The following is a 27,050-nucleotide window of genomic DNA, read 5'->3' as shown; positions in this document are numbered from 1 at the left end:
TGGAAGGGAGCTGGTACCCCAGACCGCCTTCCTCGGGGCTAAGTCACATCAACATTTAGGGATGATCCTTATGGAAAGTTAACCCTGCCACTCCCATCGACCACATCCCTCTCCACCAGAGTTGGTTTTGGGATTATAAAAGTTTTGGAAGTGTGAAAACATAATTAGAAAACTTTTTTTTTTTTTTTTCCTGCTTAAAGGGCTAATTGATTTCACAGGTGTTTAATTATCATTTGCTGTGAGATAATACCTTGTAGTGCCATAAAAAAATGGATTTAATTTTCGGGCGCTTGCAAAACCACTGCCAAAACCAAGTGAGAGCTAAAGCTAGATAATTATTCTATAAATCAAACACACTGCCTCCTTTCTTTGAAAATTTTAATACTTGGAGATAATGATATCTGACAATCTTGAAACGCACATGGAAAGGACTTCTTGCTCAAGTGCCAAAAGGCAACTGCTGGAAAATTTTAGGCAGTTTGGTTCACTAACAGTGACTCGGGCAGCCTTGAGGTCCTGCCTGTGGGATCCCTGAACAGGCCAAGGGTAAGGGCATTGCTGTGTGTCAAGACAGAGTAATCTGTACCCAGATCAAATGGCCACATGCCCAATAAGGTCCGCAGAAAAACAGAAGTGAAACCCAAACCACCCTTACCACTAAAAACTGCCTAAAAACGAATGAGACTCTCTGAGCCCAAAGTCTGATTCCTGGAATGTGGAAAGTGGAGGTTTTTCAACTTGATCAATGAATACTTTCCTATCTCATGCTGACGGCAAAACACTCGTGCTTTCTATAATAACAAGAGAGAGAGAAATCATGAAATTTAAAAAAAAAAAAAGTTAACAGCTGGAAGGCACTGCGAAGATCGTCCACTCCAAACATTCCAGATGAAAAAAAGCAAAGCCAGGAGAGGTCAAGTAACTTGCCCAAGATACCACCACCAGGGGCAGAAGCGAGATAAAAAAGGTGAGTTTGAGCGCATTCTGAGCCAGTGGAGAAAGAGACAGCTTGAAAATAGATTTGGAGTCCCAATCTCATCCAAAATCTAAAAATAAAAAAAGGAATTTTTTTAAAAGGGGGAAAAAAAAAATCATTCCGTAAGAGGAGTGGCTATTTCTTTAGCAGAGCCCAGTCTCCGGGGAAGTGCTGAAGCTGCCTTAAATAACCATATGGGGGTTTTAGTTGGTGCCACGTTTAAAATCTTTTTTCCTCTAACTTTTATGCAGAGGCTGCTGAGGTCATAATATGTTCCTTTAGATTAAGAGTGCTTACGTGATTTCAGAAAGCACGGCGGTCTGGCAGGACACACACACCGTCAGTGCTATTTAATTTAATGCCTGTGTGCAGAGGGTACACTCCCCACGAATCACTAGATGGTACGGATTTTCAGGTGGTTGAGTTGGCCTTTACACTAGTGGTTAAGGTATGAGAAGTCGAAATCAGTATAAATGAGGCCACTCCTGGACACTGTGCTTGGGTCTTCATAGCAAAAGTCTGAGCCCAACACGAGTGGGCAGAGCAGGCAGGGGAAAACGTGGGTCCCCATGTAGGCTGAAAGGGGTAGGATGGACAGGCATTCTCAGGGACTGGCTTGGAAGTGCAATGGAAACTCTTGCTATCAGGAAGAATGATGATAATAATTCGAACTAACATTTCTTGTGAACTTATTCCATGCCCAACCTTCCGCAAAACACATGATCGCTGGCCATTTGATCTTCCGACAACCCCGTGAGGGAGAGAATATTATGTCTCCTACTTTATGGAAGAAGAAACTGAGGATTTATCTAAGTTGTCTACATTCGTTTAAAAAGCAAGCAGGTGGGATCTGAACTCAGGCGTTCCGACCATAGGGCCTGGATTATCATATAGTATCATACAATGCCTCACTTCTAGAATGCTTCTTGGAGATGTCCCATGACTTGCTAAGTGAGCTCTGTCCTGAGGGACACCATGAGAATCCCTAAGGAAACTCCTGGACTGATTCACGGTCTTCTGGCTAGAGATAGGCCTGGCACTGCACCAGCTCTTTTATCTGGCTCTGAATTAGAGAAGATGTCCTTCCTGGGGTCACCTCCCATCTCAAATATTTCTCCCAGATCCTGGGGAGCAGACAGAGCTGGTGAGAAACAAATGGTTGATGATTTGCTGTATTTTATCCTAGGCAGGACCACGTGCAGACCATAGAAACCCAAGGCCTCTTTCTAAGAATTTATATAATTTTATGTTCTCCATCCACTGCGAGGCATTGGTACCAAGACCCACAACCCACCTTACGGTTACCTAGAAAACTGTGTGGAACCCCTCCTATGTGTGCAGATCCCCAGTCCCATATGAACAGGACAGGGAAGAGACATAAACACTGCAGGAGATACTGATACCTCATTCATGCCTTCACTTACTCATCCATCCACCCATCTACCAATAACACGGTGAACCTACCCAGGAACCAGGTGTGCTATTGTTAGGAGCAGGGAAGACTTGGTGACCAGAAATTCGTCATCGTCATCATCACGCTTCTTTACCTTACGGAATTTCCAGTCTTCTTGGGGAGACTGATTTTAAAGAATTTTTAACAAGTATTCAGAGGAGAGACTAATGGTACTTTAAGAGCACACAGAAGACACTGACCTTGTCAGGACGAGGGGGGATGAGCTGAGACCTAAGGGAGACCTAAGGGTCAAGCAGGCCTGGGGTTGAGAGGAAGCACTGGGAGCAGTCTTGACAGCTGACAGTGGCCATCAAAGGCCACCAAGATGGCCTGGGTGCAAAGACCGCCGACAACTTTTAAATACGTTCAGGCAAGCGAAATACACTTGTGACAACCAGTCATCTCACCAAGTCAGAAACACTCTGCTGTGACGAACACTAACTCTTACAATGTTTGTACAAAACCAAGGTGGAGGCTTCTCGCTGCCTGGAAACAGGAGTGTGGTGCACGTCAGCCTGTCCCAATGGATAAGCTCTTTCTGTTACACATGTCGATGGTACGGAACATTCTAGATTCCACACACATGCGAAGCAACAGCACCAGGCAGCAGGTCTGAACCCACGTTACAGATGGGAAAGCTGCAGCAGGAAGGAGCCTTCACATGTTGATGAGGGCGAACAGATGTTCCTGCGGGCGGCTCCGTTCACTCCCCCTGCTGTCCCCACTGGGGGCCGGCCAACTAACTAGGGTACCACTTATTCATAAGCCCCTTTTCCTGTTGCCACAGAATTCTACAAGCTCTGTAGAGATTGTGCTGAGTCCCTAAATAATCATATTTTCACAGTAATTAAAAGCCAAATTCCCCAACTCCCTAAATGCTACGAGCAGCTTGAATGCCTGTATTTTGCCCTAACGTGGAGCATCTCTAGGGTGAAGGAAATCATGAGAGAGAAGGCAGAGATGACATAATCGCAGAAAGCGGCAGCTTCACTGGGCAGGGGAGTGGGCTGAGAGGAGAAGGAAGCCTGGGCTCCTGCTGGGAGCAGCCCTCGGGAGCTGGCTTCTGCTGGGCCTCGAGGGCTGGCTGCTGGGGGGGCCTGGCCCGGGGCCAGCGGCTGGGGAGAGGCCCCGTGAAGGCATCTCTCTGCCCCCATGATGTGTCCTTCCTGCTGATTTAATACTCCTTCAGGTGAGGGGGTGAAAGAGGGAATTTCAGACATTAAGGCATTAGCCTGAATAGGAGCCAGGAACTAAAGAAAAGCCATCACTGGGTTTTGCCCAACAAAGACATGGCTTTCATGCATCTGCCTCCTGGACTAATTTAGGGATTATAGGACCTACCCAAGAACCCCCAACACAGCAAAATAAAGATCGTATTGTGAGGCCAGACCAGAGCAAGCCACCACCACCTGGATCTTTAAGGCTGCTAATCCCTTAGGGGGAAAAAAAAAGGCTGGAAAAAAAGATTGGGGGACAATCTATATACAGAGTCCAGCCTCACAGAGCACATTTTGCATTCTTTTAGTTAAACCTGCTGAGAAAAAGAAAGCTGATGGTGAGAGTCCAAGGAAAGGCTCCCAGCAAAAATGAATGAATGAATGAATGAAATTCCCATGCAGGATCCACGATAATGGTCAGAACAGCAACTGCCCTAGCCGAGAGCACAGGGATATGCTAAGCACTGTGCCAAGGGCTCTCTGCCCAGCGGATCAAAGCCTGACGTTCCTACGCTGCTGAGCACGGAGGCTGACAGAGGTTCGATACTCGGCCCAGAATGACCCAGCCAGGTCGTAACAACCCTTGGAAATCAAAGATGGTCAGTCCAAACCTGAAGCTGGAGAACCTGCGGGACCATCAGCTGTGTTTTGTACAGCGGTACCTGATGTCTTGAGAAGAAAGAGACACAGGTGAGATCTTTTCACAGCCCTAACGCTGTAAATACTGTGGCGCTTGCTGCAAAGGTTAATTCCAATAAAGTATTACCAGACCTTAACATGCAGACCTTCCAAGTACCCTGACCTTAAAATGGCTTCTTTCTAGCTTCTTCCTGACTGCTACATTCTGGATAGGTTAATGCATTTGTTGTCTGGCTCTCTCTCTCTCTCTCTCTCTCTCTCTCATGGTTCTGCTCTGATAGGGTACTAGGCACTCTCTCACGTGTTTGAGATCATCCTGGACCAAGAAAAACCAAAGTAAGCTATTGGTCTGTTCAGTGTACTTGACATCATGGAATCCTTCCACGATAAATGACCCAGGAACGAAACACACAGACACAAAACCCTGCGAGCATTCACAATCTTCCCCTTGGTGGACTCAGTGGACACTGCAGAATCACAGGGAGGAGGAAGAAGTTAACAACTACTTAATGATTTTTGAGGAGAAAAAAAAAAACAAACCCTTAATGGAGAGTAAGGGACCTTAAAACTTAAAATTAAGATGGCTTCATGTTGTCGCTACGTCGAGGTGGAGATCTGGAGGGGGTGGTGGGACGTGAGGTATTTCCTGATGGAAATGTTCGATAAATCCTTGTAAGCGAGCACAAGTTATAAAAAAGCTATAAAATACCCTCCTAAATTCATGTTCACACAGCTGCGTCCCCAGCACAACAGCAGCAGAGAGAGTCGGAAACGCTACCCCCTTAGCCCTCAGCCCACAGCCCTGCTGGGCACCCTTTGCTACGTCTGCTTATAAGCTGATTCATAATTCACACACGGTATCCAGGCATGCGAGCTACGACATAAAACATTTATTGACAAAGGGACCGGTTTGTCATTTTAAAATAATTATGTTTCTTCAAGCAAACCGGCAAATTCCACTGTCTCCAATTTACTTATTATTTTTTTGAAGATTTTATTTATTTCTTTGACACAGAGAGAGACACAGTGAGAGAGAGAGAGAGCACAAGCAGGGGGAGTGGCAGGCAGGGAGGGAAAGGCAGAAGAGGGCTCCCTGCTGAGCAAGGAGCCCAATGCGGGACTCGATCCCAACACCTTGGGATCATGATCCGAGCCGAAGGCAGAGGCTTAAATGACTGAGCCACCCAGGTGCCCTCTAATTTATTTATTGGGCCTTATAAGCAATTTAAGTCCTTCTGTGTGTGTGTGTGCGCACGCGCACGTGGAAGAAGAACAAGGAGATTCTATTTTCTCCCTGCAACTTTTCTATCGTGAACTCACAAAGACCGACAAAAGTGTGATGACCCTATCCCCTTGAGCTACCTTGCATTGAAGGTATTCCAGAAACTCTGCAAATCTGGTCTCCGTAGTGCACGCGGGGAACGACGAAATGCGCACAGCGATGTTCAAGGACAGGTTTTAACCTGTGTGCACCAGTGTGAAACTCTGACTTCAACCTTGCAAACCCCATACAACAGAATGTGTGTGATGCCGATGGAAATCCAGGGGCGAGAGATGCCAAAATGTGCGCTCCGTGGACAAACCGTGCTTCACCTTTCATTTTTTGCCCTCAGGATCAACCCCAGCACCGCCCCGAGGCCGGCCTCACTACCCGCAAGGGGTAAGGCCATCCAGGAAGGGTGCAGACGCCCCATTCAACCAGTAGAGGGGGCAGAGCCACACGCAAGTGTCCCTACTGAACTCGCCTGGTGAGAAAGGAAAACAGGCAGGGCCTGCTTCCTCCTCCCTGGCCCCGAGTCAAGAGTATACATGGGGAGGGGGAGGCCAGAGCTCCCCTCCAGAAGAGGCATTTGATTATCTCCCAGGCTTCCCTCTCCCGTCTAGTACCACATACACAAAAAGGGGTAGAGTTTAGTCGAAATGGGGGGAATGAGAACTGGCCAGCTCACGAGGAAGAAATGCTCTGCCCACACCACTGGGAATGTATTCTGTAAAGCACAAGGTTCGCTCAGTCCCTTACTTATTCAAACTTTGGACTAGTATTTTCCAAATGCCTATGAAATGCGGGCACTATCCTGGATCAGATGCGAACCTACAGGGGGGACTCAAACAGAAATGGGGCCGTTCCGCCCTCTCCTGTGGGTACAAACCCTGTTAAAATGCACACGCAGGTCATGGGTAGCTACGAAACCTTAAGATGCTCAAGACCGGGTGGGCATCGGGGGGCCTGGGTGGCTCAGTCACCCTGGGTCATGATCCCGGGGTCCCGGGATGGAGCCCCGCATTGGGCTCCCTGCTCAGCAGGAAGCCCACTTCTCCCTCACCCACTCCCCTTGCTCCTGTTCCCTCTCTCGCTAAGAAATAAATAAAATCTTAAAAAAAAAAAAAAAAAGACTTGGTGGGCATCAAAGCAGTTACGGGTGGGAGGGGGCACAGAAGTGGAGATGATATGGTCAGGGAAGCCCTTTCCAAGGAAGAAACAATGGAACCAGGCCTAAGGGCCAAAGACAAGCCAGTGTCCCAGAAAGTGTGCGGAAAAAAAACAGCTCAGCAAGTGGGAGCTGTTGCTACAGAGCCCCCCCGCCCCCCAGCTTCGAACTTTCCTAACACACTCAAGGATCAAGGGAGACAGACCAAGCCAGTCCAGGTGGTGGCGGCAGAGTTAAGAGCAGAAGAAGGAAAGTCAGTCCGGCATTTGTCTGACAAGGCAGTGGGTGTCCCAGACTTGGATGCACACTCATGCCCTCTAGGCAAAAAATTATACAGAGCTTCACCTACCAACTTTATTTCCAGCTTTATTTTAAATTCCTTACATAAATAAACCTCATTTTCTTCTCAAAAGAACACTAAATGGCAAATACTATTATTACCATCCCATTTTTACAAGAGAAAACTAGGCACAGAGAGGCCAAGAGACCTCCCCACAGTCACACAGCTCTGTGTATACAGCCTGCATTGGAACCCCTGTGGTCTGACTCCACAGGGCGCGCTCTTAACGTCTACATTCTAAAGACTGTGAGAAGCATCATTTTATTTCATTACTGCTGTGTATATTCTGACGTGTGAGTCTAGGCCTTTTTTTTCTTTTCTTCGCATTTTTGTTTTGTGGTGGCACGGATGACCGATGTCGCCTCAAATTAGGAATCTACAGTTTGGCTTCCAATAGAAGGCTAGACAGACTCATGATACGTCCTGATAATCAGGCACAACTGTGTACCCCGACTCCTGCCAGACGCCAGCTTCCTCCAGAGTCTGGGTTCTGTACACAGGCTCCCCAAAGGACTGTAAATCAGTGCGCTACACATCTCCACAACATCTCAAGCAGATGTTCGCTCTGTGCTTACTTTCCTAGGCTCCAGATGGCTCCAGATCCTGGCTCTTTGCTCCTACAGACCCTCAAATCACACTTCAGATATGTCGGCAATGCAGGCTGAGGAAGAAGGCTGCTGCGAAGAGATCTAGGGCAGTTCTGGAAGGAGCCCGGTGGAGCCCAGAGGTATCTCATACATGCATATAAGAAGTGCAGAGGATAGCCGAGTCAGCATAAATCGCGGTCAGCCTTTCCTACCTGGATACGATTTTCCAAAAGATGAAGCTGTTGAACATGCTGGGGAAAGTTGGGGGAAGCATGCTGAACACGCTACCGGCTAGTCTGAGTTGGCTGCACTGTATTCCAAGCTCTTAGGAAAGCAACAAGTTGCAAGGAATTTAATACACTGACACAATAGCAAGACAATTCCATACCTACCCCATCCTCCAAAAGGGTGAGGAGTAATGCTGAAAGACAGATTACAGCAACATGTTTTTTAAAAAATTCCTCAAGTACAGGTTCCAAACCAACTGCAGAAACACAAAAATCTGAAATTTAAAAATTCCATTCTTTCCCAGACCAAGGAACAGGTTCATCCGCTTTTCTTTCACCCTAAATTATAAGTATCCTTGACATGCTCTATGCACATGGGTGATAAGAAACCCCAGAGGGCAGTTCTTGGTTACCAAGCCTCATAGGTTTTGTTTAGGGAAGGCTTCTCTCCAAACATACAAGGACTTAAAAAAAAAAAAAGAAGAAGAAGAAGAAGCAGAAGCTGAGGTTTCTTTATGGATTCATGCCTCTAGTATTCATTCCTCTGCGTAAGAGATGAATTATCATGACAGAAGCCCAAAGAAGGTCTGCAGGCCAGGAGGAGTGTTTGAGCTGCTGTGAATCCCACGCAAACTTTTGTTGATTTTGTTAGCATTCCTTGTAAATTTCACTTCCTATTTGACTTTCCACGGAGGCCTGGGGCTCAAACCAAATCTCCCCAATGACAGGGGTGAGCCTATCAGGTCATCTTCCATTCAGCTGTAGGCAGGCCTTCACATTACAGAGGGAGAAATGTATCCAATGGGCTTCCTTTGAAATGACTTCCTTTTGTCTCACACTTCATGGAAACTTTGTTTCCTTCATCCTTCTTGGACTCTAGGGGGCTGGAATGCTACATACCCACTGTTCCTACCTGCCACACGCCACAGAGATAATTATGGGTAAGGTTATGTATTTCTGACTGTCAAAACTCCCAGCAAGGCTTACTAGGAGCAGGTATTCGACAGAAATCCATTCTACATAGAGATGATGGCACGCACTGTACAAACTGTGTAAATAACCAGGCGTCTGTACACAGTGAATCTCTAGAAAAGCATTTGGGCTGACAAATGTTTGCATGAGTTATACTGCTTTAATTTACCCTCAGTTGGGGTGGGGGGAGAAAGGTGTGGGCAGTATCACATTAATAAAGGAGAAAGTATTACAGTTTATCATGATATGGAGGTTTCCCTTTTTTAGGTAAAACCCAAATGTATAAATAAGTTAGGCCATTTAAAACTGAAGATTATTAAAAAGATGTTATTTAATTATAAGATATAATTTTCAATTAAGCAGAGACCTTCTCTCAAGAACGGTTGATGAAAAACTGAAAGCACAGGGAGGTTCAATGGTTGCCCAAGGTCACAGAGTTGGTAAGGAGCACCCCCAGGATTCACCCCAGCTCCAGAGCCCCAAATTAACTGCTACGAAGTACCACCGCGTTCCCAGCTAGCTAACTGAACAGATCCTTTAACAAAATGGTGGGAATGCTATTAATCCCAGCTGCCCCTTAGAAATGCATACACCAGCCCAGAGGTAGGTGGGCAGTGCTTGATAAAGCCAACTTGCAGGTGTAAAGGGTAATTATTTATTTAGGATCCAGCTATCAAAGTTATGTAAACATACATATTTATACTTTGGGGAGGGGGGTCTCTCAATAGTACATAGTGAGCCCATCCTTGGAGATGATTCTGTGGACTCGTAGGTTTTGTGGGTCGGTAGATCTTTCTGAAACTATTACTAAGTGGTATGAATCTCTGTCTAGGAATCTGTTTCCTTGGCCATCCAAAACATGAAATGCATTTTGTTTTGTTCACAGATAAGTTCCCTTCTATTACTCTTGGCAATGAAACCAACTCTGACAATACAAATGACCCTGAAAATGTCCCAAGGACATTGTTTACTTTCCTTACCTCTAATCCAGTCCCTCTTTTACAAAGAAAGCTTGGGGGAAATTTATAGCCCAGGAAGATGGGTGGGAAAATGATGCTATTTAAATGCAAAATCACTCTAGCAGACTGTGTATGTGCGCACACGTGTGTGTGTGTGTGTGTGTGTGTGTGTGTGTGTGTGTGTGTGTATGTGGTGTGTGGTGTGTGGAGGAGAGAAGGAAAGTTGAAAGAAGTGCTGGATGGAAGGAAACGTCCGTCTCCACAGGCAATTCAATTTTGGCTGCTCCATGGAGACAAACCAATTAGAATGGATTGTCAAGGTGTTTTGTATGAATTGGCTACCTGCCCATTATGAATTGGAATGGGATTAACTAGCGATTCCAAACACCCCACCAAATAGCAAATGGTCATAAAATAATGATTTTCAGTCACCAGCACCCTGGCTGGATTGGAGGCTTGGAGGTAAAAAGACTGGATGTAACAGTCTTCAGAGAGACTTTGATTCCTCCAAACCTACCTACTTTGTCTAAACATATCCTTTTCTTTTCCTTTTTTTTTTCTTCTTCTCTTTCCTCTTTTAGCTTTTATTTTTTAAAAAACTCTCCTGCTAGTTGGGAGGCTGTTGTTCTGAACATAACCATACCTATCCTTCTCCAGACCCGCAACAGTCAATTTGTATGCTCCAGCATATACCTTGGCCGGTCCCCTATCCTTACAGTCTTCAAAAACCCCACAGTCAAACACAGGACCACCACATTTGCAATTTAATTCAACCCAAGGTTCTAGAACCAGTCCTTTCTCTGAGAGAGAAGCCCCGAGAAGCCTGGGTTCAAGCTGAGGGATTCACGACACAACCAATGCCATTAGCTCTTTTCAGTCATTTGTCTCAACTACTTATAACTGGACTTTTGCCCCTCCCTCCAGACTCCAAATCCGTATTTTATATTCTGGGCTCAAGATATTGGCTCCAGAAACCACCCACCACTAGCCAACAGCATCTTTGTCCGCACTTCTGGTCCAGGGAAATGGAGCCAGGGTGAACAACCTTATGTGATCTAAGTATAAGCCACCAACACAAAACCACATCCCCCAGAGCGCAGTTCTCCAGGTATGGTGCGAGGAGCTGCTGATGCCGGTACGACTGCTTCCTCTGGTCAGGGTCTTTTAGTTAATATTGGTAGCATCTGCGGTACTGTAGGAAAAAACTATTTGATACACACACACACACACGAATAAATAAAATATCCTTCCACACATCCTCACTAACAAGTGGTATGTAACAATGAAAACATGTCTCAGAACAAATTCTGGAGCCCTGCCAAAACCCTAGCCCAGGAAGTAAGGCCTGATACCGATGTCAGACCACATTAAAGATGACGGAAAGTAGCCAAGCGTTCTCTCCATACGTCTGCTCCTAGACTTCTTCCACTCACCTGCCCTGGGGCTCTCAGGACCTCCCCAGTGCCAAGTGCCTGCCAACAATCTCACCTTTTGCACAACTCTAAGTTCCCTGCTGAGTATGTTCTGCCTGGTGGGCTGGACTTGTTGCCAGGACCATAAAATTCCCACCCTGCGTCCGCCCTGCTCCAGTGGATAAGGCTTTTCTCCAAGCGGAGGGCTTCTAGTCTGCTCTGTGACCCTCAACTCATCTGTCCATACCTGTTTCTACATCCAGAATGTGGTCCGTGCCTGCCTTCACATCCAGAATGAGGCAGAACTTAATGAATTTGCCAATCCATAGTATTCAGATAGAAAATTCCAAAGACGTTCCATCTTGCCTATAAACAGCAGTCTATCTCTTCAACCCACTCAGGATTGACTAAAGGGTAATTCTCATTCCAGAGTATAGGATGCATGGGAATGTTCTGGTCTCAAGTGAATTCAATTACCATAAGCTTCCAAATCTTCCAAAACATCTATCTCCTTCCCTCACAAACCATGCCTGGAAATTAAATAAAATAAAATAAAACAAAACATCTCAGTAAATTTCCTTTCTTTCTGGCCCTATTGGTTCTTATGAACATCAGTATGTATTAATATTCTTATGAATATTAATATGAAGAACCATAGTGGTTCTTACTGAAGGACGGCATAGCAGGAACAAAGTCCATTTTCAATATAATATTTCATTTTATGACATTCCTATCTTCACGTCAGTATAAAAACCATCAGCATACAGGTTTCTGATTTTATTTTTTAATTTTTTTTAAAGATTTTTATTTGTTTATTTGAGAGAGAGAGAGATCACAAGTAGGCAGAGAGGCAGGCAGAGAGAGAGGGGGAAGCAGGTGCCCCGCTGAGCAGAGAGCCCAGTGCAGGACTCGATCCCAGGATCCTGGGATCATGAAGCTTTCTGATTTTAAAATAATCTTATTTGATTGAGCTACATTTTAATGGACTGTGTCTGGAAAAGGAAGAATGGAGTTTAAATTCTTTTGCCATAATTATTGTCTCTCACATTTAAAAAATATATAGTATATGAATGTTGAAATTTTCTCCTTGAAATAAGGTTATGCTAGGTGAATAGTGCTGTTAATAATACAGCTCTGAGAAAATAAAAGCAAATATAACAGTACTTTTGGGGCACCTGGCTGGCTCAGTCAGTGGAGTGTGTGACTCTGATCTCAGGGTCATGAGTTCGAGCCCCATGTTGGGTATAGTGATTACTCAAAAATTTTTTTAAAAATTAAAAAAAATATATACAATGGTACTTTAGACTATGAATTAATTGTCTAAGGTTTAGGAAAAAAACTAGTTACCATGGGAGAGAATGAAAGAAAATAATATGAGGTAACATTACTAGACCTACTGCAAGAAGCAATGGCCCCCAAAGCTTAAAGCATGACTGATTTCAAATGAGAATATCATTTTTGAGGGTTTTTTTTTTTTTTTTTAAGATTTATTTATTTATTTTAGAGAGCAAGAAAGCAGGGAAGAGGCAGAGGGAAAGGGAGAGAGAGAATCCCAGGCAGACTCCCTGTTGAGTGCAGAGCCCAACATGTGGTTCAATCTCACGACCCTAAGATCATGACCTGAGCTGAAATCAAGAGTTGGACCCTTAACTGACTGAACCACCCGGTGCCCCCATTTTTGTGTTTTTAAGGCTGTGCTTACTTAAAAAAAAAAAAAAATCAGATTTAGAAAACGGAAAACTTTATTCAAAGATGACCCAATTATTTATAACTTATATCCGCGATGACTCATTTTCTTAACACGTAAGCAAAACTAAAATTGAAGCAATTAACTATGACAATATGACGTATCTCTCAAATCAGGGTAAAACAGGATGCGCGGTCCCATTAAAAATCCACCTTCAGCCCCTAATCTGCCCCGATGATTTTCCAGGTGTGGGGCTCCTTTATTCAAACATCCGAGAATCACTACGTCTGGGCGTCTGTTCATAGTCAACATTCGCTCCCAGTCTGTTCTTCACTAAGGACTCTTCTAGGCACAGGTAACACAAAGTTGTCCTCTGGGGGCTGACAATCAATATAACAAGTGGGCACCAAAGAGAAAGAGGAAGGAAGGGCCCAATGGTGATGTTTATATCTTGGATACCCGGTTTGTTGCCAATTTCTAGCACACCCTCCAACAGTCTATACGAATTCCCAAAGAGTGACTCTGCTAACATTGAGTTCCAAATTGTGGACATGTGGCTCATTTATAAACAATCTTCAGCTCTGCACTTTTTTCCCCTGTTATGCAACCTGTTCCAGAGTGGCTGCCTCTTCCCACTGCAAGTGCTAGAAAATATAAACCAATTTTACCATTCCGCAAAGCATCAAGAGACTGGGAGCCTACTGAAAGTAGGGAACTATGTCATTCTATTTTGTGTCCGGCATCCAACTCAGCACCCAGCAGGTGCACCATAAATGCTTCATGAGAAAAAAAAAAAGAAAGACAGAAAATGAAATTTACCTTAATGATTCAGTTAGAAAAATCACTATTATAAACAGGACTCAGAGGAATGCCAACTGAATTTCCATTCTAGAGCAAAGCAATAGAGAAGAAAAAGAAAGGGAATGGATAAATATCAGTTGATTTTTAACTCCTAGGTCTGAGCTCAAGTTTTTGCTTTTTAATGACATTTTCATATGCAGAGCTTATGTCTTACAGAATTATTTAAAAGCATCCTCCTTCAGTTGTGCCTGGATCCCCGTACGGTCTTCTGACCATAAGCAAGAATCAGCTCTTCTAGTACTTTATTTTACTGTACAGTCATTTGAGGTGTATGGGACCATCTGAGCACATCCCTGGAACAGGGATGAACTCAGAAATGAACCTCAAGAAAGAATCACAGTTCCACTGCTTTCTGCATCAATGCGGATACTAGAATACTCTGACCCCAACGATAGGATCAAGTGATAGAAGAACTCTTCCTTCAGAAAGCTGAGCAAGAAACTCTCATCCCCTGCTCGGTGAGGGGCTTCTGCACACATCTGTTTCAGCTCAGTCCCCCAGAGATGTCTAAAATCTAATTAACCAATTAATTTGCAAATATATTCTAATTTATTCAAGGAAGATTTTCTTGGGTGTTAAATTATCTGACAGTGAACCATATGCACTACCAGAGCAGGACCTCACTGAAATACCGCAGGTTACCCCAATGCAAACATGACTGTGCATCCTCGGATCCAGGAAACACTCTATCCCCTAATGAGAAAGCGAGCCGGCGTTTCCTCCAGCCTGATTAAGTTGTGCATGCCTTGGTGAAGCATTGCTGAATGCAACTGAGAGAGAGCGGAGGGGTGATGAAGCTCACTCAAGCGTGTTTCCTGGCCGTGTTCCCCCAGTGTCCCCCGGGGTAGTGCTGGAGGGGTGGGCATGCTTGCCAGTGGCCAAGAACTGGGAGAAAAAGGACAATGCAACAATGTGTTTATCTGAATCAGTCTTCCTGGGGTGGGAGAAGGGAAATGTAAGGTATAGAAAAAGTATGCTCCATCATACTGGGAATTATAAACTGCTGTTAATTTGCATGCAGAACTCTGTTCTACAACAACGCAGCCACAGCGGGCAACATTGTTTACTCAATCAAGTCATAATTTACTGAACTTGTGGATTAAAGGAAAAAAAAAAGATCAGATGTTCTTAATTGCTACATTGCAACATTTTATTCAGCTCAGTGACTGTATAGCTACAGATAAGAATTGAGAATAACACTATCAAATGTTAAGGGGATTACCTAATTTACTACAAAAGGAAGAGCATCTCAATGCACTCTTTACCTAAAAGTACTGAGTGTGGATTTTAATATGTTTACCATGAGATGTTGGATAGCTACTAATTGTGCAGCATTAAGGAAAAAAAAAAGTTGACTTTTTTTGGTTATTGGTGTTTTATTCAAAAGATAAACTGCTTTTAATATAAGCAATATGGAAAAGAAAGAAATGGCAGTACCATATGATGCAATTTTGTATCTAATTTCTGTAATACACATTCTTCTACGGTTTCCTCCATTTCCAAGACTTCTAGGCCCTTAAAAGAAGACACTGAGGTAGAGAAAAAAAACTAAAAGGAAATACCCAGCTTAAGGTTGAGGAAGCCAAGATGGAATTTTACATAATTCTGAATTTTGTACAAGGACTAAGGAGAAGTTAAGAAGGAGGGTTTTAGAATTTTTATAGTAAATACTTGGGTTGGTCCGTTCAAAATAGCTCCCTAAAAGGGAAATCTCTGAACACAAAACATTTTTGAAGGTAATTATAATTTCTGCTGACCTGGGAGAGATTAAACTGGGAGAAAATTAGGAAGCACAGTTAAGACCAATGTTGACCTCTCTCTCACTTGTAAAAAGAGAACCAAAAATTTATCTATAGATGTGCACGTCCATAGGATCCGAGTGGTTTCTGAGATCCGTATACAGGTGATAGTTTATCAAAACCTAAAAAGGATTCATTTGGTACTTCTGGTTTGCATTTCTGGTTTGTTTGTTCAGAATGCCAAGATAATGTAACCCACGAAGCCCATCTCTCTCCATCCTGAAACACAGGAGGGAGCAAATGCAAGGTTAGCAGTGGTCTGGGTTCAATTTCCCAGGCACCTCCTTTGCTCCAAACACTTTAGTCCTCTTCACCCTGGTTAACCTCAGCATTAATTTACGGGTCAGTCAGTGCCTGAGTAAAGCTGGAAATGAGTTGGTCTAATTGAGTCTGTGAGAAATTCCCAAATTTTAAATAATCATTATTTTCTAAAAGAAATGAATGCAGAGGTGCAAAATAGTTTTGGTTGACTATTTCATAATGCATAATCATAAGTGGATACATATTGAAAAGTTTCACAATTTATCCGACTATCCCTTCCCCCCCAATTATCCTGGGTCGTTAGCTAAATGAGCGATCATACTTTCCCACCAACGGATCTCCTAACTCTTACTCACATGTCCATAAAGATGTAGGCCACGCTTCACTGACAACACGAACCTCAGAAGGTCTCTCATCCAAATGGATTCCAATACTAGTAATCACAGAAACTAGTAAATACATTCCTTTTCCATCTTCCTTAGTGTCCAATTACAAATACAGGTGACTGACTGCATTTTACAAATTACTCTATCTGGCTTCTAACATTGCTTTATTCCCTGAATTTCTTCTCTGCAGTGGTCCATTAGAAGATCCTACAATGGGGTCAGCCTTCTTTCTGCATAGAGAAGCTGCAAGAGGGGATGATTTTAAACTGCAGCTTGCAGAAGAAATATTAAGATGTTGGTCAGGTTTTCCACGGATGAGACATCTAAGGAGAGTGTCAGCAGCCATGGTTGTACTCCTCTCTACCCAGGATGATCGGTTCACGGTAAAGGATAAAGAAGGAAAAAGCCTCTGTATGGGTCCCTTCCAGCCTCTTGCTTCTAAAGCAACAGCTGGGATTTCAGAGCCCTCGCTGCTAATTCCACGTGCAAAACTGTTTTAGGCAATGTTCCAGCTGTCTTTACGACTGGTCAGGGTCGTATTTATTTGCTATATTTCTATGACATTTAAGGGAGCAAAATAATCAGTTGTCAAGCCCCACCTGGAGGGGGAGCGGAGTGGAGGGGAGGAGGAAAAACAAGGAGAGGGAAGAATACAGTAGCAAACCGAGCAAACGTGTATCAGGACCCAGGATTTCAGGCTTCCAGTTCAGCAAATGCCTGTCCGGAGCTGCTTCCCACACAAGCAGTGGACAGTGGCTATGGCTCTACAGCCGCAAGTACCATCAAGTCCTAAATTCAAACCTCCCAGGTGGTGAAGAAGGCAATTGCCTAACGGAAAGGCAGATGCTACAAATGATAAGGACCCAACTGAGGCTTTCTTCCGAACATAAACAATTCAATTCATGCAACAAGTATTCTCGGCACTGAGACGTGCCAGGTACGATGCTAGATGCCCACCACACAGAGATGAATGACATCCGGGCCTTGACCTAGAGGAGCTAAGAGTCTAACCACCTAACTGTAGTCAAACGGCGACAATAAAAGGCGATAAATACCAAATGCTGGAAGTGTACTCACACTGTATATCAGGGTACACTGAGACTGAGAAACAGCTCATTCCCAGGGGGCAGATCCAGAGGCAGTGACACTTGAAAGGACAGGAACCTCAAAGGGCTAGGATGAGCAGGACCAGGAAAGGAGGAAATACACTTATGCAGTAGGAGAGAATGCAAACGAGCACACGAGAAGCGAGCACTTTGCAGAAGAAACAGGCAGAAGCAGAGAGTGATTTATTTCAGAAGCATTCAAATTCAAATTCATTTTAAAAGATGCTAGACTCTAGACCCAGAGGCTGGAGAAGGATTCTTGTAACACCGCTTTTTAAGAATGCCCCACACATGTGGTCCAGTGGGAGTTAAGAGAAATGTGTTCCATTCCTTGTCATGAAAACAGAGCTGGGATCCTGTGCCATTTTTGAAAAGGATTTTCTACCTGGTGCTTGAGGTTGGGGCATGGGGTAAAGAATTACTGAGGAGGAATGGGGTGACGGGGAAGCATCTCATTGCAGAAGGTCTGAACAGTCGGAACTTTTCCTAGGAGTCCTTTTACTGGTACAGGTAGGAAGCAGACCCAACAGCCAGTAAAGAACAAGACATAGATGCAGAATTAAAATGATGGGGGTGCCTGGGTGGCTCAGTGGGTTAAGCCTCTGCCTTCGGCTCGGGTCATGATCTCAGGGTCCTGGGATCCAGCCCTGCATCGGGCTCTCTGCTCAGAGGGGAGCCTGATTCTGCCCCCCCACCACCCCGCCTGCCTCTCTGCCTACTTGTGATCTGTCTGTCAAATAAATAAATAAAATCTTTAAAAAAAAAAAAAAAAGATGACTAATGACCGGTAGCTGGAGATTCATTTATCTGTCTGTCATTCATTCTTCATTCAACACCTATTTACTGAGTATGTAGTAAGTCCCAGGTACCATTCTAAGGTAGCAGAGCTACAATAACACAAGGAAAACTGCAAGGCTCAGGCCCTGGGCTCCCAGGCTGTGGTTAAGGGGAGGACATTAAAAAAAGAAAACGATACAGCCAGTCAGAGTGAGGCCCTGCAGGTGTGGCAAACTAACCAAGTCACAGAGGCTTGATTTAAGCAGCCCTAGCGACCCAGCATACAGAGGATCCCGTATCTTAATTACAGTCTCTCCAGCACGCTGTTCTCCTTTCAGTCCTTCAACTTTGCCCAGTACTGATGTCAACGTCTGCAGTCACCAAAGGCCAGCGCAGCCGACATGGCAAGGCCCTCGCTGGCCTCATACGGGGAGGTCAGTGAATTAATGAGGAACTTGATGTAGGGCTTCCGAGTTGACCCCACGGCTCTAAGAAAAGCCCCCGGGAGGGGTAGGGGAAGCAAGCCCCGGCCAACTCAATACAAAACCACAGGAAGTAGAGGACCTCGCTGGCCAGATTCTATAAAATTGAGACTTGTTGTTCCCACTGCAGCACAACCACAGCTAAGCTGAGGTGAGAAAAAATAATTAGGTCCCAAATCTGCATTAAAACATTTTTGCAGGATTTTGTTCTTGAAGTGGAAAACTGTTCCCACAAGGTCTATTTTTAACCATTTTATTTTAAAGAGATCAGAAAACCTCTTCGTGTTGAAATTTCTCAGTGGGAAACTTTACAGTAACGTTACTTAAAGCCAGCCTAATGATGACAAAGCAGAGGAAATGGGTGAATGTGCTACGTCTGCGGAAAGTCACCAGCCCCTCACCCTCAGATGGGAGGCGCGGCTTAGAGGGGCCATGAGCAACACAACATAATGTACATTTCATTTCCGATCCTGTTCAGTTATCGGAACACCCAAGTCAAACAGAAACTCCTATTTTGGAAAGGTACTCCTTCAGAATCAACTTTTCCTTTCAACTACCAGTTATTTTTTTGTTTCCTTTTTTTTTTTTAACCTTTTCACCAAAATGAGGCAAAGGCAATATCTGAAGTAACTGATGATACGTTGGTTATCATCAACTGAGGTTTGTGAATCTTGGTGAGTTAACCTTGCGGTGTCTAGGACTTTACTGAGAAAAATAAATATTCAACTTATTAACCAAAATCTGTTTTTTTTTTCAAGATTTAATTTATTTATTTGATAGAGAAAGACACAGCCAGAGAGGGAACACAAGCTGGGGCAGTGGGAGAGGGAGGAGCAGCTTCCCGCAGAGCAGAGAGCCCAATGCGGGGCTCGATCCCAGGACCCTGGGATCATGACTTGAGCCAAAGGCAAACGCTTGACGATGGAGCCACCCAGGAGCCCCAAGAATCTGATTTTCTATTAGAGGCCCAGTTAAGGAAGGTGACTATTCTGACTATACACTGCACTCAAATCAAAAGAGAAACCCACTGGAAGCAGAGGACAGAGTTCATTAACTCAGCACCTACTGTATGCTACCAGGTACTAGAGATCCATCACTGAAAATAAACTCTCACCCACATGGAGCTGTTATTCTCATCATTAACTATACAAAGAATCCTCTAGAAATCAGATATCCTGGCATAAAGATGGCCAGGTTGCTTGTGACTCAGTTTAAAATCTCTCAAGGGAGAGTCTGAGGAGAATGAGGAAAAAGGAAAGAGGATAATAACACCACCAATCACTGCACAGAGAAACATCCATTGTTCTAAAGGCCACTGGCTCAAAGCCTCCCACCCCTTCGTCCCACAACCACACAAGTCCAGGTTTACAATCTTTCCATGACTCCATTCTGGAACCGAAGTAAGACAAACAGGCTGGGTCATCTAAGGGTGGCGCCCATCAGCCTCAGTGAAACTCTGCAGCTGTGGTGACAGAGGACCTCAGCACCTGGATGGATGGTTTTCCACGACATGACCGGTGCGGGTCAGCCACATTGTCCCATGTGGGCTACGCTCCGTATCCACACCAGGGGACGCAGGCTAGAGGCACCCGCCCCGACGACATGACTGTCTTCCCAGCAGAAGGAGCACAGAGACGGGCAGAGCCATTCGATGGCTCCTCCAGCTTCTCCTCCTAACTGGCACAGGTGACATTTCATTGGCCAAAGCTGCTAACACAGCATGAGGTCAGCCGGGCAGGAATATATTATTATCCCGCAGGCAGTAGTGGCGAACAAAGCAATCGATGATGGGTAGGTTGTAGCCTTTATCGGAGTGAAGCCGACTACCAAAAAAGATGTAGAAAACATTTCCAACCCTTCAATCTTCCCAAACTTGTGATTACTATTAAATTGTGACCGAATCTTCTGAAGGGAAATAACTCCCTTTCACATCGTAATTCCTCGCCAGACCAGAAGCACACAGGATGGAGAATGAAACAGAAACAGAGCCCGGAGAAGTTAGAGGAGACTAATTTTTCCTTCGGTGGTTAGATGTCAAACAATTTCTTTTCCCCCTCAATCATTCCCTTCCACATGAAGGAAAAGGAACTCGAGAAATTACAGTGTGGAAGATTGCGTTTTACTTTGCAGCTAGTAAATTCTGAGAGCCATGTGATGCGTTACACTGCCAGGTGGAAGGAGACGATGGGGCTGGGGCAACACGAAGCTCTTGAATTTTCATTCTGCAGCAATTAAATGGAAAGACATACCCGAACAATTCAAAAGGCCATCGTAGCCCTTCTGGTTTCTTAGCAACGTGCTGAGGAATAAACTTCCGCATTTAGCCGCATGGGTTCCTACCCAGCAATAAAACTTTCGGTGCTGATTTCTGGTACTGTAAGGCTTGGCGATGGGGTTCTGTGACACTTAAAGAAATCCAGCAGACACAAGGTTCGTTTAAACTCTCTGAAAGTGAGAGTGAGCAAGTGTCACCCAGGGGAAAGGAAGATCTCATGGTTTTTCCCAAGAAACACAAAGGAGAACCAGACATTATTCGGTTCAGTCTCTGGTCCCTCCTGAAAAGATGTAGTTCTAAAAAAGATCTGTGCTGGTATTCTTTCAGCTGGAAACGGGAGAGCCTATCACTTAGGATTAAAAATTCATGGCATGCCTGGCTGGCTCAGCCAGTCAAGTTTTGAATTTTTCTGCTTTTGAATTGGGTGAGGTGTTTAGGAACAGATCTTCCCTGTAAAATAGAACTACCTAGTAGAAGTCAAATGCAGGTTACTAGAATGCATGCTCAACTAGGGCAACAATATTATGGTCTAGTTCAGGTTTCACTAGAACACACAGCCAATAGTTGTTTGTACACTGCTATGGCTCCTACTTGTGCAGAACAGCAGAAATACACAGTTGCAACAGAAATGGTAGAGCCGAAAATATTGACCCTCTGACACTTCAGAGAAAGAAAAAGTCTGCAACTGCTGGTTCAGTTTATTACTGTATGCACAGCTCCCCATGCCATGCCTGGATCATTTGGGTAGGCTCCATAAATACTAGCCGAATGGACAAATGAATGAATGAATGACTCTTGCTTTTTAAGCCAAGCTGACCAACACTGTCCACTCATTCAGCGTTCACGGTCTTGCAGCCGCATGAGCTGGTGAGTGGTGCTGGTTTTTGATGGTGACACTGGAGTTAGGCAGCATGAGTCAACTGGTAGAGCAAACCACTTCTGTGGTTCCAGGACAGAGGCCAACCCTCGCCAGACGACTGGTTTGTAGCGACGTGGAAACGAAGCCACATTTCTGCAAAGACTGTATTGAGGAATTCCAAAGACAACTAAGCTGGCTGCTCTCTAAAACCCAAGTCACTGCCTGTCCTTAAAAAAAGGAAAGAAAATGTAGGTTGGCCAAAATTGCTTTCCCCTTTTAAAGGCTGGCAGTGATTTTGTGGTTGAAGCGATGAGCTGCCCTGAAAAAAATGAAGCCACAAAACCACGCCCACCGTTCCTCCCGAACTAGAGTTGCTGCCACATAGAACACATTCAGGTCTTCTTCCAGAGATTTCCCTGGGATGGTCCTGGCATAAAGCACCATCCCCAAACATTATTCCCTTGAGAAATAAGATTAACAAAGGTGAACAGTGATAAACTCATGCAAATTTTTTTGCCACTTAATACGTACCTCAAGGCTGAAGCCTTTATGGAAACTATAACCAGATAAAACCAGGGGAGTTCAATTTTTATTGTTGTTAGTTTATTTTAAGCAGCAAGTAGTGAGTTTGTTTGTTTGCTGGGCAGGGGGAGAGGTGTCTAGCAACCCGTCTTAATTTCCTATTGTCTATTAAGGTCATCACTGTGAAGAGCCTTCACCCCAGGGATACCTGGGGGGCTCAGTTGGTTAAGCATCTGCCTTGGGCTCAGGTCAAGATCCTGGGGTCCTGGGATTGCCTGAGGGACTCTCTGCTCAGTGGGAAGCCTGCTTCTCCCCCCACCCCCACTGCCCGTGCTCTCTCTGTCTCTCTCTCAAATGAATAAATAAGTAATAAAATCTTAAAAAAAAAAAAAAAAAAAAGAGTCCTTCTACCAATTCCCAGTAGCCTCAGTAAAGTCTTCAGGGTAGAGCAAGGACCGAGCTCATTACTTTGCAGCTTTAGAGGTGCTGTAAGTCGACTCATTTCCTCTGAGGCAGGCTCATCACACAAAGTCAGTCCTTTGTGTTTGTCACTGTGCTAGATGAGCTGGGTATAAAAATGATACGGGCATTAAACTTCTGTTTAAAATGGTTTTTCCGTCTGGGAGAAAGAGAAGTCTAAGCCCATGGTATATCAAAGACTAAAAAAAGAAGAAAAGCAATGAACTAAATACTACAACACTCCATTTTCAGTGAAGGCTTCTAATCCAGCTAGCCTACCCCAAAGGTACACATGTTGTCCTCGATCACACCTAAGAAACAGTCTTGGATTTGCCTTTTAAATATTAGAACATTTAAAAAGTGGCCCTGGGCACCCAGCATTTGAAAAAAGGAAATCAACTTTTAACTTTCCATTTGTTTGGCATCATCTGGTCAACATCTACTTCCTTTATACACTTCTTTCTGGACTCTGCACTACCATTCCTGAGATTACAACCCACTTTCAAATAATTTCAGGAACTACTCTTCACCAGACAGAGCTTATGTCCTTATTGCCTTTGGATGATGCTGTCAGTGAAAGCAATAACAGCCCATCAAAATCATCACAGCTATGAAACACCCACTGGTCATTCCGAAAGCTTGCAGCTAACATTTCAGTCAACTCAGGCTCTTTTCCAAAGGCACTTTGCTCCATACCACTTCTCCTCCTGGCTTTCTTAGATCCCGTTACCATCATAGCATACAACTAGACAAATCTGAACTGGAACTATCCATAGGAAAGTTCCCTAGCTAAGCACTGGCTACAATGAGTGCACCCTGAAGAAGTCTCTAGAAGGGCTAGGCTTTAAGGGGCTCTTTTCGGGGACCACAGATCAGCTGGTCTAGGCCAGACATCACTGGGAGAGCATTAGCAGGTAAACTGCAGTCAGTCTTGAACACACATATAAAATCTTGGATTCACACGGCACATTCTCTGTAAGAAGACATCAAAGTGTTCATGCCACGAAGGTCCAAATCTGCTTCTGCCTTTACAACTCTGAGCTTTTAACCCTCTCGACCAGCTCTGAGTAGCACTGGTGGCTTGGAGAGGGTTGGAGGGGGCGGTAAATCTTTTCTCTGTGCCTTCAAAGAGACTCAGCAGCTTCTATTTATGAAAAGTAGAGGTTAATAAGTGACTCTAATTGAAAAAAATAATAATAATATGGCCATACAAGTGAAACAAGATTCTGCTCTGAAAATTCCTTAAATCTGTTCAAGCATGAAAAGAATTAAAGTAAATATTATCATACGCCCCTTTCACTTCTCCACCCCACTTCCTGCCATCAGCTGCTCCATACCAGACAGCCGGAAAACAGAGGTGTCTGGCATTCCCAAGAGTTCTCCCCACTCCCCAAATTAAGGAAGAAGGGGATGAGCAAGTATCTCCTTGTTGTCACTGCTTGGTGAAGAGTGAAGTCAGCCACAAGTCAAGTTTACCACCCCTGCCCCTCACCTGCACCTGTCCAGCTACTGGCATTGACACCCACTTAGAGGGGACAGAGGCAGATGACTGATTTTCCTAGAAGTGATCACCAACCCCAAATGTATGAGGTGAGCTGTCAATTTCATACCATCGGTATTACGCAAGTCGATTTATTCCAATGCTTTTGACATCTGGGGTCTTACATACTCTAGAAGGGCTACCCCTTCCTACTGTCTGCAGCCTGCTAATGCCTACAGATAGGAAATAGTCTGCATGTGTCTTTCATATGCAAAGCAACCAGTCCAGAGCCCACACCCCCAACCACCTCCTGTATCAGGCTCCTACCCCCCATGCCTGCCACTATTCCCTTGCCCTAATCACCCCAGGCCAGGGTACCAGACAACTAGGCAGCCCCTGTGTTCAGGAGTCTGCTGAAATTATTCAAATTAGCCAATCCCAAACCTGTTTACTCTGCCTCACCCTTTCCTTCCAGCAGAAACCACAATAAAGTCTATTAATGAGGTTTTCCCCCCTCATTCCCTCTACCTCCTGACCAACCAGGTGCTTCCCCATAGGGCCCTGAGGCGCAGGGCATGCCCCTCCCCTTGGGAATGGTCAGTACCAAACAATCTTTTCAACAGCAACTGCAATCCTCCATCCGCCCCACCATACCTGAATAATAATGAAAGCTGCATTTTAAAACAGCACCCAAGGATGAACAGCCGCTAATTACAGTAAACATATGCACCAAATTCACAAACACATCATGCTTTAAACTACCATTGTGTCCTTAATGTATAGTAGTCTGCACACTTCCCTTGACAGCATGCTGGAAACAGCCCCTGCCTCCCTTCTTTTCTGTTTTCCCTGCTGCACTGAAATGAAAATACCCTGAATCCCACTAACACCTAAATATTCCCCTGCTGGGTACTGTATTAAACAAGCACTCAGGAGAGGGGTTTGAGGGGAAGGGAGTGGGCACAGAACCAAGCTCTATGTACATCATTAATAAGAAAGAAACTTACCATTACATCCCTTCTTCTCTCTGGCTTTCCAAAGTAACAACAGGGCTCAATTTCCTTTGATTAGCACAAGGATTTAGATTCACTTTTCAAAAAGTGCTAATCAGCTTTAGCTTAAATGGATCGAAATGCAACACAAAAGTGGCTTCCCAGTTAATACAGGTCTCCTGAGGTTTTTTGTTTTTTGGTTGTTTTTTTTTTAAACCTCTGAGTGCTACATTAGAGATGAATCTAAAAAACCAGCTACGAAAAATTATTTGACAACATCCAGCTGCCATACACTATCAAAGTACAGAAAATGGTGTCAAGGCATGGCATCAATACACTCTTCGGGATGAAGAGGGAGCTAACGTAATGACCCCCTTCTAACTCATTCCAATACGGACGGCTTATCTACTAAAGAACAAACCAAATAAATCAATACTCATCTTAAATGCATTCCTACCAAGTGCTGTGTGTACGTATGAAAGTAAATATTTTAGGTAAATATTATACGATGAGAACTCACCTAGAGATTTACATGTAGATTAAATAGTAAAATCAAATTGTTATATTAACTCAATGTCTCTTGATACCTATCATCTAACGTTGTTCTAGCAACACTGACATGACTACTGGTGGAGAAGAGGAAAGGAACCCCATAATATTTTTTTTTCCTGAAAATGGAAAACAGAAGAAAACCATCTAGACTATCAATTCATTATTAGGAAGGTACACGTCAGTGCCTCCTACAGGTTTGAGGATGACGCAGCAGGAAGAGGGCAAACAATACATCTCTTGGCTCCAAAGTAGCCCTAGAATTCTTCACAGGACTCTTTCCCAACTAACTGGTACCATCAAGACTTTCCTTCCCGTCTTGACGCTGTGTTTTTTTTGTTTGTTTGTTTTTGTTTTTTTTTTAAAGATTTTATTTATTTATTTGACAGACAGAGATCACAAGTAGGCAGAGAGGCAGGCAGAGAAAGAGGAGGAAGCAGGCTCCCCGCTGAGCAGAGAGCCCGATGCGGGACTCGATCCCAGGACCCTGAGATCATGACCCGAGCCGAAGGCAGAGGCTTTAACCCACTGAGCCACCCAGGCGCCCCGACGCTGTGTTTTTGATAGCCATTCACATACTCAAAGAAATTCGGGGCTTTTTTTTTTTTCTTAGTTACTAAAATAGGAAATAATTTTTTTTTCTTCCCCCACCAGCCACTCTAATCCCATGTATCCTTGGGATCTTCCCAATTCCACAATTTCCCTAAAGATGTAATTTCAGTCTTCTCCAGGACGCTGGCCTTTGGGTCCTTCGTGTACTACTGGGAAGAGATGCCAAGGGAATGGAGGAATGAACTCAGAAGTATGAGTCCATTGGACCCAGTTTCAAACACCAGTTAAAGATTGTGACTGTGTACAGATTCAACTGTGTGACCTCTGAGTCTCAATTTCCATGTTTATAGGATGGATCTACTAATACACACCTCGTAAGGTGGTTATTAGTCATGAATGAGATGATGTATTTGTTAATACCTGTCACATAATGTAGAGAAGAAGAAGAAAAAAAAAGGGCAATTCCATTAACTGTAAAATTATACCTTTTCGGTGAGCTTGCCTCAGAATCAAGGTCTTTTTGTGTTTTAGCAACGGAATCCTCTTGGGTGTAGTACAGAATGGACTACCTCGTACCCCACTGCCCTCACTGGGGGTTCTTCCGTGTTCGGGTCTTCCCAGCTCCTATCAGTGAGCTCTGACAGAATCGCTACCCAAGTGACTTGTCAATCTGATTCCACAAATATTTGGTAGCTACCTATTGTGCCCTCCACACAAAAAGGAGTGTGAGCATTCCTACCCTCAAAGACAAAGTAGCTCGGTTGTTGACTCCGTAAACATTTACTCATCCCA

At 44.3% G+C, this 27,050-nt stretch overlaps 1 protein-coding gene across 1 annotated transcript in view; it reads right to left on the bottom strand.

Annotated features, from left to right (window-relative positions):
- The window catches only part of LOC111146555 (exostosin-1), a 327,562-nt gene that overhangs the window by 95,899 nt on the left and 204,613 nt on the right, over positions 1-27,050 (bottom strand). The gene's annotated exons all lie outside the window — the stretch shown is intronic.

This window comes from Enhydra lutris, unplaced genomic scaffold, assembly GCF_002288905.1.
Source record: "Enhydra lutris kenyoni isolate GAN:26980312 unplaced genomic scaffold, ASM228890v2 scaffoldscaffold14, whole genome shotgun sequence".
NCBI lineage: Eukaryota > Metazoa > Chordata > Mammalia > Carnivora > Mustelidae > Enhydra > Enhydra lutris.
Note: the sequence above shows the minus strand (reverse complement) of the source record. Positions and strands in the feature narration are given on the sequence as shown.